The following is a 14,473-nucleotide window of genomic DNA, read 5'->3' on the forward strand; positions in this document are numbered from 1 at the left end:
ATGCTCTGAGGTCAGACCCAGGAAGGTGTAAGCATCTTGCTCTGGAGACAGTATGTTCAGGCCACGTCTACACTACAGCATAAAATTGAAATTATTAAAACCGGTTTTATAAAACTGGTTTTATAAAATCGATTTTACGCGTCCACACTAGGGCACATTAATTCGGTGGTGTGCGTCCATGGTCCTAGGCTACCATCGATTTCCGGAGCGGTGCACTCTGGGTAGCTCAGTAAAAGAATGAGACCAATAACTTCGATTTCCTTCCACACTAACCCTAAATCGATATCGTAATATCGATTTTAGGGTTACTCCTCTCGTTGGGGAGGAGTACAGAAATCGATTTTAAGAGCCCTTAAAATCGATTTAAAGTGCCTTGTAGTGTGGACGGGTACAGCGTTAAATCGATTTAATGCTGTTTAAAGCGATTTAACGCTGTAGTGTGGACCAGGCCTCAGAGAGAGGAGGCTCCCCCAGAGTCCTGACTGGCTTTGTATGGAGTAGTTCCAAAGCATCCCAGCATCCTCTTCCACACCATGCACTTCCCGGAAGTCCAAACAGGCACTGACACTCTCTCCTCTGGCCTTTGTCTCTTTTCCAGGCATTAGGAGGCCACCTGATCTCTTTGTTCTCCAACACCTTCAGTTGGCACCTTGCAGGAGAGCGACCCAGGCCATCAGTTGCCCGGAGACAGGGTTTCCGCCATTCTCTGTGCAAACGGCATCACACTGGCACTCTAGGGCTCTACAACAATCACACATCCTTATCCCACCATCTAGATCCTTGAGAAATGCATAGGGGAAACTGAGGCACCCACACAGTATTCAAAGAAAACAATAAGAACATTCCCACTTTGTAAAACCTGTATACTTTAAAGGGTGTAAAATAATCAAGTATTGTGCTAAACACAATGATACTCCAAACTGACCACCAAATTTAGGTTGCATGTTTTTCCCCTCAAGTGAGGGCTTTGGGATGGGCCTAGGGATGAGGGGTTCACACTGCAGCAGAGTGCTCAGGGTTGGGGTGCTGGGGGCGCAGGCTCTGGGGTGGGGCAGGGCTCGAGATAAGGAACTTGGGATGCAGACAGGCTGCCCAGGGCTGGGGCCAGAGAGGACTCTCCCCCCTCCTTACTGGCAGAAGCAAGCTCCAGGGAAGGGACCCCTCCTCTCTCTCCTGCCCCCCACCCGCAGCACACTCACTCTGCACCACAGTCACTGCACATGCTCCTAGTGACTCTCTCAGGTCCAGAAAGCCCACTCGCCTCCCCTATGATGGGTACCAGGGCGGGGGGGTTGCCATCATGTGTGGCCTCTCCATCCCTGCTGCTGCCACTGAGTGCCGGGGGGGGGGGGGGAGAGCTCCCAAGCATGTGTGTGCCTCTTTCCCCCTCCTCTCTTCCCCTTACCCTCCCCCAGTGCTCCAAGAGGCTGCCTCCCAATGATCTCTATAGCCTTAGGCAAAAGCAGCCCAAACAAAGGAGAGAGGCACTGGCTGTTTTCTTTCAGCCAGGGAAGTTCCGAGGTGGGGGCAGAGGAGAAACTCAGCTCCAAATATTGGTGGATCACAGCCCCCAGCCTTGAATATTCCTGGTGCTTGAGCACCTTGAGCCCATATAAGCTGCCACCCCTGCAGGTGAGTTCCTTCCCCTACCCCTTCCCAGAGACTTCCCAGCAGCCAGTCCCCTCCCTCAGACTGTGCTGCATTCGGCTCTCTCTAGGACCCAGCAGCCCTGCTCTTACATTCTCCACTGCTTTCCCTCTGTCTGGACTCCCTGCAGAGAGGTGCCCCCAGACCTTTTAGTGCCCTAGGCGGCTGCCTATTCTGCCTATGGCTAAGGACGGCCCTGTGTGGTGCTATGGCACGGGCGGGCAAGCTTTTTGGCCTGAGGGCCGCATTGGATTTTGTAAATTGTATGGAGGGCCGGCTAGGGGAGGGGGTTGTGGCCTGGCCCCCACCTCCTATCTGCCCTCCCGGGACTCCTGCCCCATCCAACCCCCTGTTCCCTGATGGCCCCTCTGGGACCCCTGCCACCCCATCCAACCTCTCCCCTCATATCTAACAGCCCCCCTGGACCCCTGCCCCATACAGCCACTCCTTCCCCTTGTCCCCTGACTGCCCCTGGAACCCCTGCCCCTGACTGCCCCCTGCCGCCCCATCCAACCCTCCCTCCTTCCTGACTGCCCCTTACTGCACTGCCTGGAGCTCCGGTGGCTGGCAACACTACAGCCACGCCACCCAGCTGCAGCCAGGCCACGCCATCGCACAGCACCGAGCACTGGGTCAGGCCCCGGCTCTGCAGCTGCGCTGCCCCAGGAGCTCACAGCCCCACCACCCACAGCATTGGGCCAGCAGCGGAGGGAGTGAGCGAGCTGAGGCTGCGGGAGAGGAGGAACAGCAGGGGAGGAACTGGGGGTGAGCCTCCTGGGCCAGGAGGTTGGGAGCCAGGCAGGATGGTCCCGCCGGCCATAGTTTTCCTACCCCTGTGCTATGGCCTACCTATGATGCAGACAGCAGCATTAGCTATTTCCTATAACAGCAGCACATACTACCTCCAAGATGGGCAGCCCTGCCTGCCTGACAACCTAGACCTATATACTGCCCAGTTGCTGGGCAGATTACCAGTCAGGGACCTGACAGTTTCCAATCTCTGAGGAAAAAGAGTGCCAAACCAAACAGCGGGAGGGGTTAGAAGGGTACCAAACATGGATTCCAAGTGGTTGTTACAGGAAATCCAAGATGGCACATAAGGGCTAATATGAGATGACAAGGAAACACCCCCCTACAGCAGCCCTAGCGGGGCCCTCAACTCCCCCCCTGCCCCAGCCCAGAGCCCTCTCCCACATTCAGAGCTCCTCATTTCTGGCCCCACCCAGAACCCACACTCTCAGCCCAGAGCCTATATTCCCCTGCACCCTGATCCTCTGTCCCAGTCTGGAGCCCTCTCCTGCACCCCAAGCCCCTCATCCCGAGCCCCACCCCAGAGCCCACCCCCCTAGCCAGAGTCTGCACCCCCTCCCATGCCCCAACCTTCTGAACCAGCCCAGTGAAAATGAGTGAGGGTGAGGAAGAGCGAGTGATGGAGTGAGCAGGGGCAGGGGCTCATGAAAGGGGCAGGGCAGGGGTGTTCAGGTTTGTGCAGTTAGGAAGTTGACAACCCTAGTACTGAGAAGGAGGTAGTTGTAGTTGAAAAGAGGAACTGATGAGTGGAAGAAGGGGGTTCTTATTGTTGATTTGCTTTTTATTATTGTTTGGATATGAAGTCTAGCAACTGTAGCTCACAATTAACTGGGGGGTTAACATGGGAATATATACAGAAACATCACCAGAGGGAGCTCTCTCACATTGTCCAGTACCTCACACTATGGAACCTCCCTGCCTTACGCTCATGGTTTTCCTTTTGAGCTTCTGAAGCAAATCAGTCTTTTCCCTGAAGAGTCTGGCCTGCTGTGGAGCAGTCGGTCATTGCCTGGTAGGCTTTGTGCAGTTCAGAAGGCCACAGACATTTTCTGTGATGCACAGGCCCTTAGTTATTTTTTTTATTGTCAAATACAAGCATAATTTAATTTTGCCAAGCCTGGAATCTGTCAGTTTTGCCCCCATCGGCAGATTACATTACTCTCAATAAATCGTGTGTGGGGAGTAACTGGAAAATTAGCATAATACACTCACGAAAAATAGAGTAGGAATTAGCCATCGTCTGTTTGGTTAATAAGATGAAAAGTGACAGAAGGCTCTGTTACTACATCCCCTTCCAAATGGTTTGCTACCCACTCCTACTTCCCATCTACTTCTACAGATTTGGGCCAGATACTGTAGCTGCATGCACACAGGCAGATCTTTGAATACTTGCAGAGCTGAAATGATTTCAGTAGAGCTCTGCATGGGAAAAGGAACTCCATACAGACAGGGGGGCCAATCCACATTGCTCCAGTGACAGGATTTGGCTCCTATTTGGATTTCATGGTACATAAATAAATCCATATGGTACCACCTTATAAAAAACGGAAAAGACAAAGTTAAGGCTGAGATGTTGAATTCATATTTACATCTCTGATGTTAAAGAACACTCAGCACCTTATCATGTAAAGACTTATGTATGTGAATAGTCCTATTTAACTCAATCTGTTCATAGGAATACTCATGTGCATAAAGTTAAGCATGTGCATAAGTCTCCACAGGATTGGGTTCTTATTTAGTGCCTATCATTCAGAGATCCCAAAGTGCTCTACCAACTTTACAAACAGATTTATATACCTTCCAGAAATTACTTTACTCATTGCAGAACCCAGAAGCCTTGACTCATAGGCCCTTGCTCTAACCACAGGCAGTTAAAATAATTTAGGCATATTTAAGGTACATTGATGTGTGACAAGTATGATGGAAAGGGGAACGAAGAAGACCCAAGGAATTATAGCCCAGTCAGCCTAACTTTGATATCTGGAAAGATACTGGAACAAATTATTAAATAAATCAATTTGTAACTACCTAGAGAATAATAGGTTTATAAGTAATAACCAATATGGATTTGTCAAGAACAAATCATGCCAAACCAACCTAATTTCCTTTTTTGAAGGGGTTACTGGCCTAGTGGATGGGGGTAAGAGGTGCACATGATATATCTTAATTTTAGTAAGCCTTCTGACACAGTCCTACATGACATTCTCATAAGCAAACTAGGGAAATATGGTCTAGAATAAATTACTATAAGATAAGTGCGCAACTAGCTGAAAAACTGAACACTGAGTAGTTATCAATGATTCTCTTTCAAACTGAAGGCACATATCAAGTGGGGTCCAGCAAGGGTCTGTCCTGTATCAGGTACTATTCAATATTTTCATTAATGACTTCAATACGGAAGTGGAGAGTATGCTTATAACATTTGTAGATGACCAAGCTGGGAGAGGTTGCTGGCACTTCGGAGTACAGGATCAGCATTCAAAATGACCTTGATAAATTGGAGAACTGGTCTGAAATTACAAGATGAAATTCAATAAAGACAAGTTCAAACTCCTACACTTAGGAAGGAACAGTCAAATCCACAACTATGCAATGGGGAATTACTGGCTACATAGTAGTCCTTCTGAAAAGGGGTTCTAGTGTAGAGGATCACAACTGAATATGAGTCGACAATGTGATCCAGTTGCAAAAAAGGTTAGTATAATTTTTAGGCATACTAACAGAAGTGTCATATTTAAGACTTGGGAGGTAATTTATACAATGCTACTCAGCACCAGTAAGGTCTCATCTGGAGTAGTGTGCCCCATTCTGGGCACCACACTTTAGGAAACAAGTGGGCAAGTTGGAGACATCCAGAGGAGAGCAACAAAAATGAGAAAAGGTTTAAAAACATGGCCTATGGGGAAAGGTTGAAAAAAATGGGCATACTGAGTGTAGAGAAAAGAACATTGAAGGGGGAGCTGATAACAGTCTTCAAATATGGCTGTTAAGGGCTGTTATAAAGAGTATAGTGCTCAGTTGAATAGGGGTTACTTGAGGTTAATTAGGACAGTTGGGGCCAATCAAGGAGCCTGCCAGAACCTGTTAAGAGCCTCCCCTCTAGCCAGATAGGGGCATGGTAGGAGCTGTGGGAGGAAGGTGCACTACTGGAGAGCTGGGCAGTGCAGATACTGACAAGCACCAGGAGGGAAACCCCACAGGTACAGAGGCGAAGGGCAAGGGAAACCCTGCCCAACAGGGTAAACAGTCCTTCTGGGCCCTAAGGTCTGAGGGAAGAGACCCACCAGGCGAGAGACTGAACTGGATGTCTGGCCTGTTGCCACCATGCCTGTAGGAGCTACCAGAGACTAAGAGTCTCCCTTACCATTAAGGAGGCTGGGAGGAACCCTGCACAGACAAGGTGTGGACAGTAAGCCCAGGGACATGGGGAAATTCTGAGGAAGAGAGGAATACCCTGGCTCGCTGCTAAGAGGAAGCGCAAAACCCACCGAGGCCGAGAAGGAGCTCTGTAACAAATGGTGTTGGGGTGGGATTGTGACAGTGCAGTGGACTAAGCTAAAAAAAAAGAAAGAAAAAGACAGACCGGGATTTTTCTTGTCCTCACCACAATGGATGATGTGGTGAGGGCACTAGTACAGGCCACAGTGGCCCAGCAGAAGGCCACCAGGGCGCAAGTGACAGCCCAGCAGGAATCACTGCAGTTGTAGCATGAGACAAACCAATTACTTATGAGTCAGGTGACCCAGGACCAAGCCTTCCTGCGAGAGGTGATGGACCAGATAAAAGCTCTGACCACCCTAGCCTGTGGGCCCGACAGGACACAAGCGCTGAGGGCCACCAGTTATCTACCAAAGATGGCTGTGGAAGACAATGTGGAGGCATAGCTCCTTACCTTTGAAAGGATCGCATTGCGCAACGCCTGGCCCCAAGGCCAGTGGGCCAGCATCCTTGCCCTCTTTTCGTGTGGGAAGACCCAGAAGGCTTACCATGATATTCCTGCAGAAGCCGCAACCAATTACCCCTAGTTAAAAGCGGAGATCCTGGCCCGATTAGGGATGACGGCAGCAGTGCAGGCCCAGAGGTATCACAAGTGGAGATACCAACAGAACAAGCCTCTGTGCTCCCAACTATTTGACGTATCCACTGTGCATGGAAGTGGCTGCGACCTGAGGCCCGTAGTCCAGAGGAGATTCTGGTCATAGACTGGTACATGAGGGGACTGCCACCAGACCTTCACACATGGATAGGCCAGAATGGCCCCTCCTCCTACAATGAGGAGGTCGCACTGGTGGAAAGATGAATGATGGCCAAGGAACTATCCTGACCACCCAGGGAAGATTCACTCCGAATCAAACGACCAGCCCCAATCCTGGGAGTTCAGACAGCCTAGCACCCAGGAAAGTTGAGGGGGAAGCAGAGAGGAGCCAAGGACCAGCCAGGAGCCATGAAGGGATGGAGCAACCTGGGCAGAGGACTGCGGGGCATGACCCCTTAGCCCAAAGAACAAAAGGGGTTCCTAGGACCACATATAGGTGTTATGCATGAGGGGAATGGGAGCACATAGCGTCCCTGTGTTCCAACACCGAAGAGCCCATGCAGTGTAATCTGGGGAACTGGGCAGACCTGTGCACCCTAATCCACCTTGTGGGGGTTGCAGTGACTCCACATAAATATACAAGGCCAGTGAGACTGAATAGGGTAGAGACCATGGCACTTGTGGACTCTGGGAGTGCTATCATACTCAACTCGGGGAAGCTAGTGAAGCCAAATACACTGGGGGTAACGTTCATCCATGGGGCAGTTAATTAATTACCCCACCATCCCAATGAAGATTGAGGTACAGGGGAACATTACTGGGATAACAGCAGGAGTGGTCCCTAAACTCCCATACCCTGTACTCATAGGGAGGAATTTCCCAGGATTTGGAAGCTTGCTTCTACCAGAGGGGTGGGAGGAAGGAGAGGATACTGAAGTTAGTGAGTAGTCCACAGCAGAATGCCAACCTCTCATGACTTTCTCTGAGATATCTCTGGATCTGTTCCCCATTCCCGGGAGGGTTAGGAAGACCAAGCAGGAAAGGAGGGCCAGCTAAGGCCTTGGGAACCTGGATCCTGACCCAGGGCCAGAAGGCCGCCTTCGTAGGCAGGCAGACATGGGTGGCAGATACAGAGTCCACCCCAGCGGAAGAGGGACCCGAGGCTGGTCCCAATCACACCACCACCAAAGTGGCAGAGAGGGCAGAGACAGGCCCCCTGGAACTTGCACAGGCTAGTCCCGAGAGAGAGAATTTCAGGCAGAAGGCCCGAGATATGATAACGTCAGGAAGGAGGTGGCTGAAATAGATGGGGTGTCTGTAGACAGAAAAGCCCAGGCACCAGGACCTTACTTCATGATCAAGAAGGATCTCGTGTATCAGGTTATACAGATGCAGGGACAGGAAGTACAACAGTTCCTGGTGCCATAAAAGCATCAGAGGGCAGTGTTAAGCCTCATCCACAGTCACCTTTTTGGAGGACACCTGGCATGGATCCTATGATGGTTCTTCTAGCCAAGAGTACATGAAGAAGTCCGGCGGTATTGCACCTCCTTCCCCAAGTATCAGGTTCACAGTCCCCGTCCTCACTTGAGGGCACAGTTAGTGCCTCTGCCAATCACAGAGGTCCCGTTTTGTGCAGATAGCTGCTGACCTGGTGAGCTCCCTGGAGAAGACGGCCTGAGGTCACCAGCATGTGCTTGTCATCCTGGACTAGGCCACCCGGTACCCAGAAGCCATCCCCCTGCAAAACACGGCCTCCAAGTCAATAGCCAAGGAGCTTGTGGAAATCTTTGCCTGGATAGGGCTACCAGAGGAGATACTGAGCAACCACAGGACCCCCTTTCATGTCAAAACTGATGAAAGATTTATGCGCTCTACTCCATGTACAGGCCCTGTGAATTTCTGTCTACCACACGCAAACCAATGGTCTTGTGGAAAGGTTCAACAGGACCCTCAAGGCCATGATAAGGAAAGTGGCAATTTGGGACGGGAAAGACTGGGATACACTACTGCCTTACCTCATGTTTGCCATCCAGGAGGTTTCTCAGGCCTCCACTGGGTTTTCCCCCTTAGAAATATTATACGGGTGCCATCCCTGCGGCATATTAGACATAGCTAGGGAGATCTGGGAGGAAGAACCCAACATGGGGAGAGACATAATTGAGCATGTGCTACAGATGAGAGACTGGATAGTCTAAGTCACTCCATCATGTGGGAACATTTGGAGAAAGTGCAGGAGGCCCAACAAGCCCACTACAACTGCCAAGCAAAGGTTTGATGGTTCCAACCAGGAGACCAGGTGATGGTATTGGTACCCATCACAGACAGCAAGTTCTTGGCCCAGTGACAGGGACCCTATAAAGTGGAAGATGTAAACTACAAAGTGCAACAGCCAGGATGCCGGAAACAAGAACAGGTCTACCACATCAACCTCCTGAAGGCGAGGCATGGGTAGTCACCCAAGAGGCCCTGCCCCGGGAAAGCAACCTGCCTGAGCAGGTGAGGATATCCCCCGACTTGATGCCAGATCAAAAGATCGAGGCATCCAAGATGATTGATTGGAACCAGGATGCATTCTCGATGAGACTTGGCTGGATGACCAGGGCACATCACCACATCCTCACGAACTCCGGGGCCAAGGTGATGATAAGGCCCTACTGGGTCCCAGCAGCCAAGGGGGAGGAAATCAAGGCCGAAGTGAAGAGAATGTTGGAATTACGGGTCACTGAGGAATCCCACAGTCAGTGGTACAGCCGATCGTACTGGTGCCCAAACCTGACAGCACTACAAGGTTCTGCAATGACTTCCGCCAACTGAACAAGATATCCCAATTTGACACATACTCTATACCCCACACAGACAAGTTAGTTGACTGACTGGGCAATGCCTTGTTCCTGAACATCCTGGATTTGAGGAAAGGGTATTGGCAGATTCCCCTAACCAAAGACTGCTTTTTCCACACAAGAGGGTTATTTCAGTATACTTTTCTCCCCTTTGGGTTGTATGGGGCCCCATCCACCCTCCAACACCTCATGGACAGTTGCGCCCCAATGCCAGTTATGCTGCCACATACCTGGATGATGTGGTTATCCATACCCCACCTGGAGGTGAGACCCACCTGGAGAAGGTAGAAGCGGTGCTGAATACCCTAAGGTGGGCTGGCCTCACAGCCAATCCTAGCATGTGTGCCATAGCGGAGGCTAAATACCTCAGATACGTAGTAGGGAGAGGCGTAGCAAAGCCCCAACTAAGTAAACTAGAGGCAATCCAAAATTGGCCCTAGCCGAACTGAAAAAAACAAGTCTGAGCATTCCTAGATGTAATGGGATACTATCAGTAATTTATCCCCCACTTCACCACCAGGGCAAGTCCCCTGAAGGACCTAGTAAAGGCCTCGGGCCCTGATATGGTAAGATGAACTGACACAGCGGAGGAGGCATTCACAGACATGCGGACAGCCCTCTGCAGTAACTCCGTGCTCATAGCCCCAGAGTTGACTAAAGAATTCATTTTATAGATAGACACATCTGAACTGGGGTTGGGTGCTGTCCTGTCACAGATGGTTGGAGAAGACGAACACTCAGTCCTTCACCTTAGCAGAAAACTCCTTCCAAGGGAACAGAAATGCACAGTAGTAGAGAAGGAATGCCTTGCCATCAAGTGGGCCATGGAAACTCTATGATATTACCTGCTAGGCTGGAGATGTGTCCTTGTGATCAACCATTTCCCTCCTCCAGTGGATGTAACGGAACAAAGAGAATAATGCCAGGGTGACCAGATGGTTCTTGTCCCTCCAACCCAGGGCCGCCCAGAGGATTCCGGGGGCCTGGGACCATCGGCGGCAGGCGGCTCCGGTGGACCTCCACTGGAGCCGCGGGACCAGCGGACCCTCCGCAGCCATGCCTGCGGGAGGTCCACCAGAGCCGTGGGACCGGCAAGCGGCAGGGGGCCCCCCGCGCGGCGAAATGTCTAGAGCCGGCCCTGTTCGGTGGTGGGGGGCCCTTCCGTTCTGGGACCCGCTGCTGAAGTGCCCCGAAAACCGGCGACGGGGACCCCCCGTTGGCGAATTACCGACGAAGCAGGACCCGCCGCCGAAGTGCAGCCCGCTCTTTGGTGGTTATTCGGTGGCGGGGGGCCCCGCCACGGGTCTTCGGGGCACTTCGGCGGCGGGTCCCTGAACGGAAGGGCCCCCCGCCGCCGAATTAACGCCGAAGACCAGGTTGCACTTCGGCGGCAGGTCCCGCTTCGGCGGTAATGTGATGGCGGGGGGGTCCTTCTGCCCCGGAGCAGAAGGACTCCCCCGCCAGCGAAGACCAGGAGCAGAAGCAGCTCTGGGGCCCGGCCCCGCAAGAGTTTTCTGGGGCCCTCGAGTGAGTGAAGGACCCCACTCCAGGGGCCCTGAAATTGCCCCTTTTGCCCACCCCTCTGGGCGGTCCTGCTCCAACCGTTCCACTTCCGCATACAACATAGGGCCTGAAGCCACCACAGCAATGTGGATGGCCTGTCATGAGTACATTGTCTAGCGATCCAACCTACCCAACCCCATGGTGTTGAGCATGGGGGAGGGATATGTGATGGGGTCAGACCAGATGACTACAGGGGAGTGGTGGAAGGCAGGTATATTAACCTCAGGATAAGCAGCTCCCTTTTCCCCTGGTAACCGAACAGTTGTTACTCCAGGTTAATTAGGACACTTGGGGCCAATCAAGGGGCCTGCCAGAACCTGTTAAGAGCCTCCCCTCTAGCCAGATAGGGGCATGGTAGGAGCTGTGGGAGGAAGGTGCACTACTGGAGAGCTGGGCAGTGCAGATACTGACAAGCACCAGGAGAGAAACCCCACAGGTACAGCGGCGAAGGGCAAGGGAAACCCTGCCCAACAGGGTAAGCAGTTCTTCTGGGCCCTAAGGTCTGAGGGAAGAGACCCCACCAGGCGAGAGACTGAACTGGATGTCTGGCCTGTCGCCACCATGCCTGTTGGGGCTACCAGAGACTAAGGGTCTCCCTTCCCATCAAGGAGGCTGGGAGGAACCCTGCTCAGGCAAGGTGTGGACAGTAAGCCCAGGGACGTGGGGAAATTCCAAGGGAGAGCAGAATACCTTGGCTTGCTGCTAAGAAGAAACGCGGAACCCACCGAGGCCGAGGAGCTCTGTCACAATATTTAATGCATTATTTTAAAGCTAAGTAATGTATCTGTTTAATTTTCCTTGCCGCCCTCCTCATTTTCTGTTTACTATCTGGCTATGAGCTGGAAATGTACTCTACAGAAAGTGGGCACTTTGAAATTATTCTGACCCTTTCTTTACCTGTATCAATATTTAGATTTTTTTCAAAACGATAAAATAAATGCCCTCTTCCCCTTTTTATTTGGGGCATTCAGCACGTTGTGCTAATTATTGCTTTTTTTCCCCTGAATCATTTCAGCTCATCTTTCCACATTTGAAATGCTTCATCCCGTTAGATTTCCAGTGTTCCCTGTACTAAATCCAACATGTTTCTTGCCTCCTTATGCTGTTTTAACTAGTGAAGTGGGGAATGCACTCCCTAACTGTGAACTGGACAATGAACTCTCCAAATGAATACAGCCTTAGAAAAATAATGATACCACCACAGGCTTGAGGGCTTTTCCAATGCAGAGATTAACCTTGGTGATGGTCTGCATATACTCCAGGTCTGTAAGGGTATGTCTACTCTGCAAAGAAAAACCCACGGTGCTGAGTCTCAGAGCCTGGGTCAATTGACTCAGACTGTGGGGCTAAAATTAGCAGTGTAGACATTTGGGCTCAGTCTGGAGCCGGGGCTCTGAAACCAGCAAGCAGGGAGGGTGTCTGCCTTGCTATTTTTCACCCCATAGCCCAAGCCTATGTCCAATGACCCAGGCTCTGAGACTTGGCACCACGGGCTTTTCCTTGCAGTGCAGATATACCTTAAAGCAGCAGGCAGATTCACCAATCAGTGCTTTCCAAATAAAACCTACGTGCTCAAGGTCAGTTCCATGTCCCTTATCTCAGAGCAGGTATATTAATAAACAGATGATACAAAAGATTCAAAGTAATTAATACATTTAAAAGCAGAGACCTTTCCTGCTTTCTACAACCTGAAGAGAGGGAACCTCTTTCCCCTCCTAGGTAGCCCTTCCTCAATACAGAGACACACATTAAGGCTTCTCCAGTATTTCCAAAATCATGAGTCAGGTACCATAAAAGACATGAGATTAAAAAAAAAATAAGTAACTGTTCTTTTTATTTGCCTTTGGGCTTTGACTAGGGCTGTCAAGAGATTAAAAAAATTAATCACAATTAATTGCGCTGTTATACAATAGAATACCATTTATTTTAAATATTTTTGGATGTTTACTACATTTTCAAATATATTAATTTAAATTACAATACAGAATACAAGGTGTGCAGTGCTCACTTTATATTTATTACAAATATTTGTATTTTAAAAACAAAAAAAATATTTTTCAATTCACCTCATACAAGTACTGTAGTGCAATCTCTATCATGAAAGTTGAACTTAAAAATGTAGAATTATGTAAAAAACTGCTTCAAAAATAAAACAATGTAAAATGTTAGGGCCTACAAGACCACTAAGTCCTAAGTCTTGGATGGCCAATCACTCAAACAAGGTTGGTTACAATTTGCAGAGATAATGCTGCCTGCTTCTTGTTTACAATATCACCTGAAAGTGAGAACAGGTGTAATCACATGGAACTGTTAGCTGGCGTTGCAAAATATATGCCAGATGCGCTAAAGATTCATATGTCCCTTCATGCTTCATGCACCATTCCAGAGGCTTCCATGTTGACAATGTGTTCTTTTTGATAACAATCCAAAGCAGAGCAGACTGATGCATGTTCATTTTCATCATCTGAGTCAGATGCCACTAGTAGGTTGAGTTTCTTTTTTGGTGGTTTGGGTTCTATAGTGTTGCTCTTTTAAGACTTCAGAAAGCATGCTCCACATCTCGTCCCTCTCAGATTTTGGATGGCACTTCAGATTCTTAAACCTTGGGTCAAGTGCTGTAGCTATTTTTAGAAATCTCATATCGGTGCCTTCTTTGCGTTTTGTCAAATCTGCTGTGAAAGTGTTCTTAAAATGAACATGTGCTAGGTCATGATCCGAGACTGCTATAACATGAAATATATGCAGAATGTGAGTAAAACAGAGCAGGAGACATACAATTCTCCTCCCAAGGAGTAGTCACAAATTTAATTGACACTTTTTTTTTTTTAATTAACATCATCAGCATGGAAGCATGTCCTCTGGAATGGTGGTTGAAGCCTGGAAGGGGTATATGAATGTTCAGCATATCTGGCATGCAAATACCTCACAACGCCGGCCACAAAAGTGTCATGCGACTGCCTGTTCTCACTTTCAGGTGACACTGTAAATGAGAAGCAGGCAGCAGCATCTATCAATGTAAACAAACTTGTTTGTCTTAGCGATTGGTAGAATAAGAAGTAAGACTGAGTGGACTTGTAGGCTCTAAAGTTTTATACTGTTTTGTTTTTGAGTGCAGTTATGCAACCAAATAAAAAAACCAGTCTGCATTTGTAAGTTACACTTTCATGATAAAGAGATTGCACTTCAGTACTTGTATGAGGTGAGCTGAAAAATAGTATTTCTTTTATCATTTTTACAGTGCATGTATTTGTAATAAAAAATACTATAAAGTGAGCACTATGCACTCTGTATTCTGTGTTGTAATTGATATCAATATTGAAAATGTAGAAAAATATCCAAAAATATTTCATACATTTCAATTGGTATTCTATTGTTATAAGTGCGATTAATCACAATTCATTTTTTTGAGTTAATCGCATGAATTAACTGCACTTAATTGACAGCCCTAGTTTTGACCCTTTAAGGTACACTCGAGTCAAATTTTTCAGCTTTTCTCTGCTATCATGAGGGCTAGAAACTTTTTAAAAAAATAAAAGCTGACAGTCTCGCATAATCACTTGTTCCTAGGAGCTTT

At 49.1% G+C, this 14,473-nt stretch overlaps 1 protein-coding gene across 1 annotated transcript in view; it reads right to left on the reverse strand.

Annotated features, from left to right (window-relative positions):
• Positions 1-296: 296 nt before the first annotated feature.
• EIF2A (eukaryotic translation initiation factor 2A) overlaps positions 297-14,473 on the reverse strand; it is a 41,139-nt gene continuing 26,962 nt past the window's right edge. Inside the window, exon 15 of the transcript XR_004001919.1 lies at positions 297-308. The gene's annotated coding sequence lies outside the window, so the exon portion shown is untranslated. The remainder of the gene's footprint in view (positions 309-14,473) is intronic.

The sequence above is a fragment of the Gopherus evgoodei genome, chromosome 9 (assembly GCF_007399415.2).
Source record: "Gopherus evgoodei ecotype Sinaloan lineage chromosome 9, rGopEvg1_v1.p, whole genome shotgun sequence".
NCBI lineage: Eukaryota > Metazoa > Chordata > Testudines > Testudinidae > Gopherus > Gopherus evgoodei.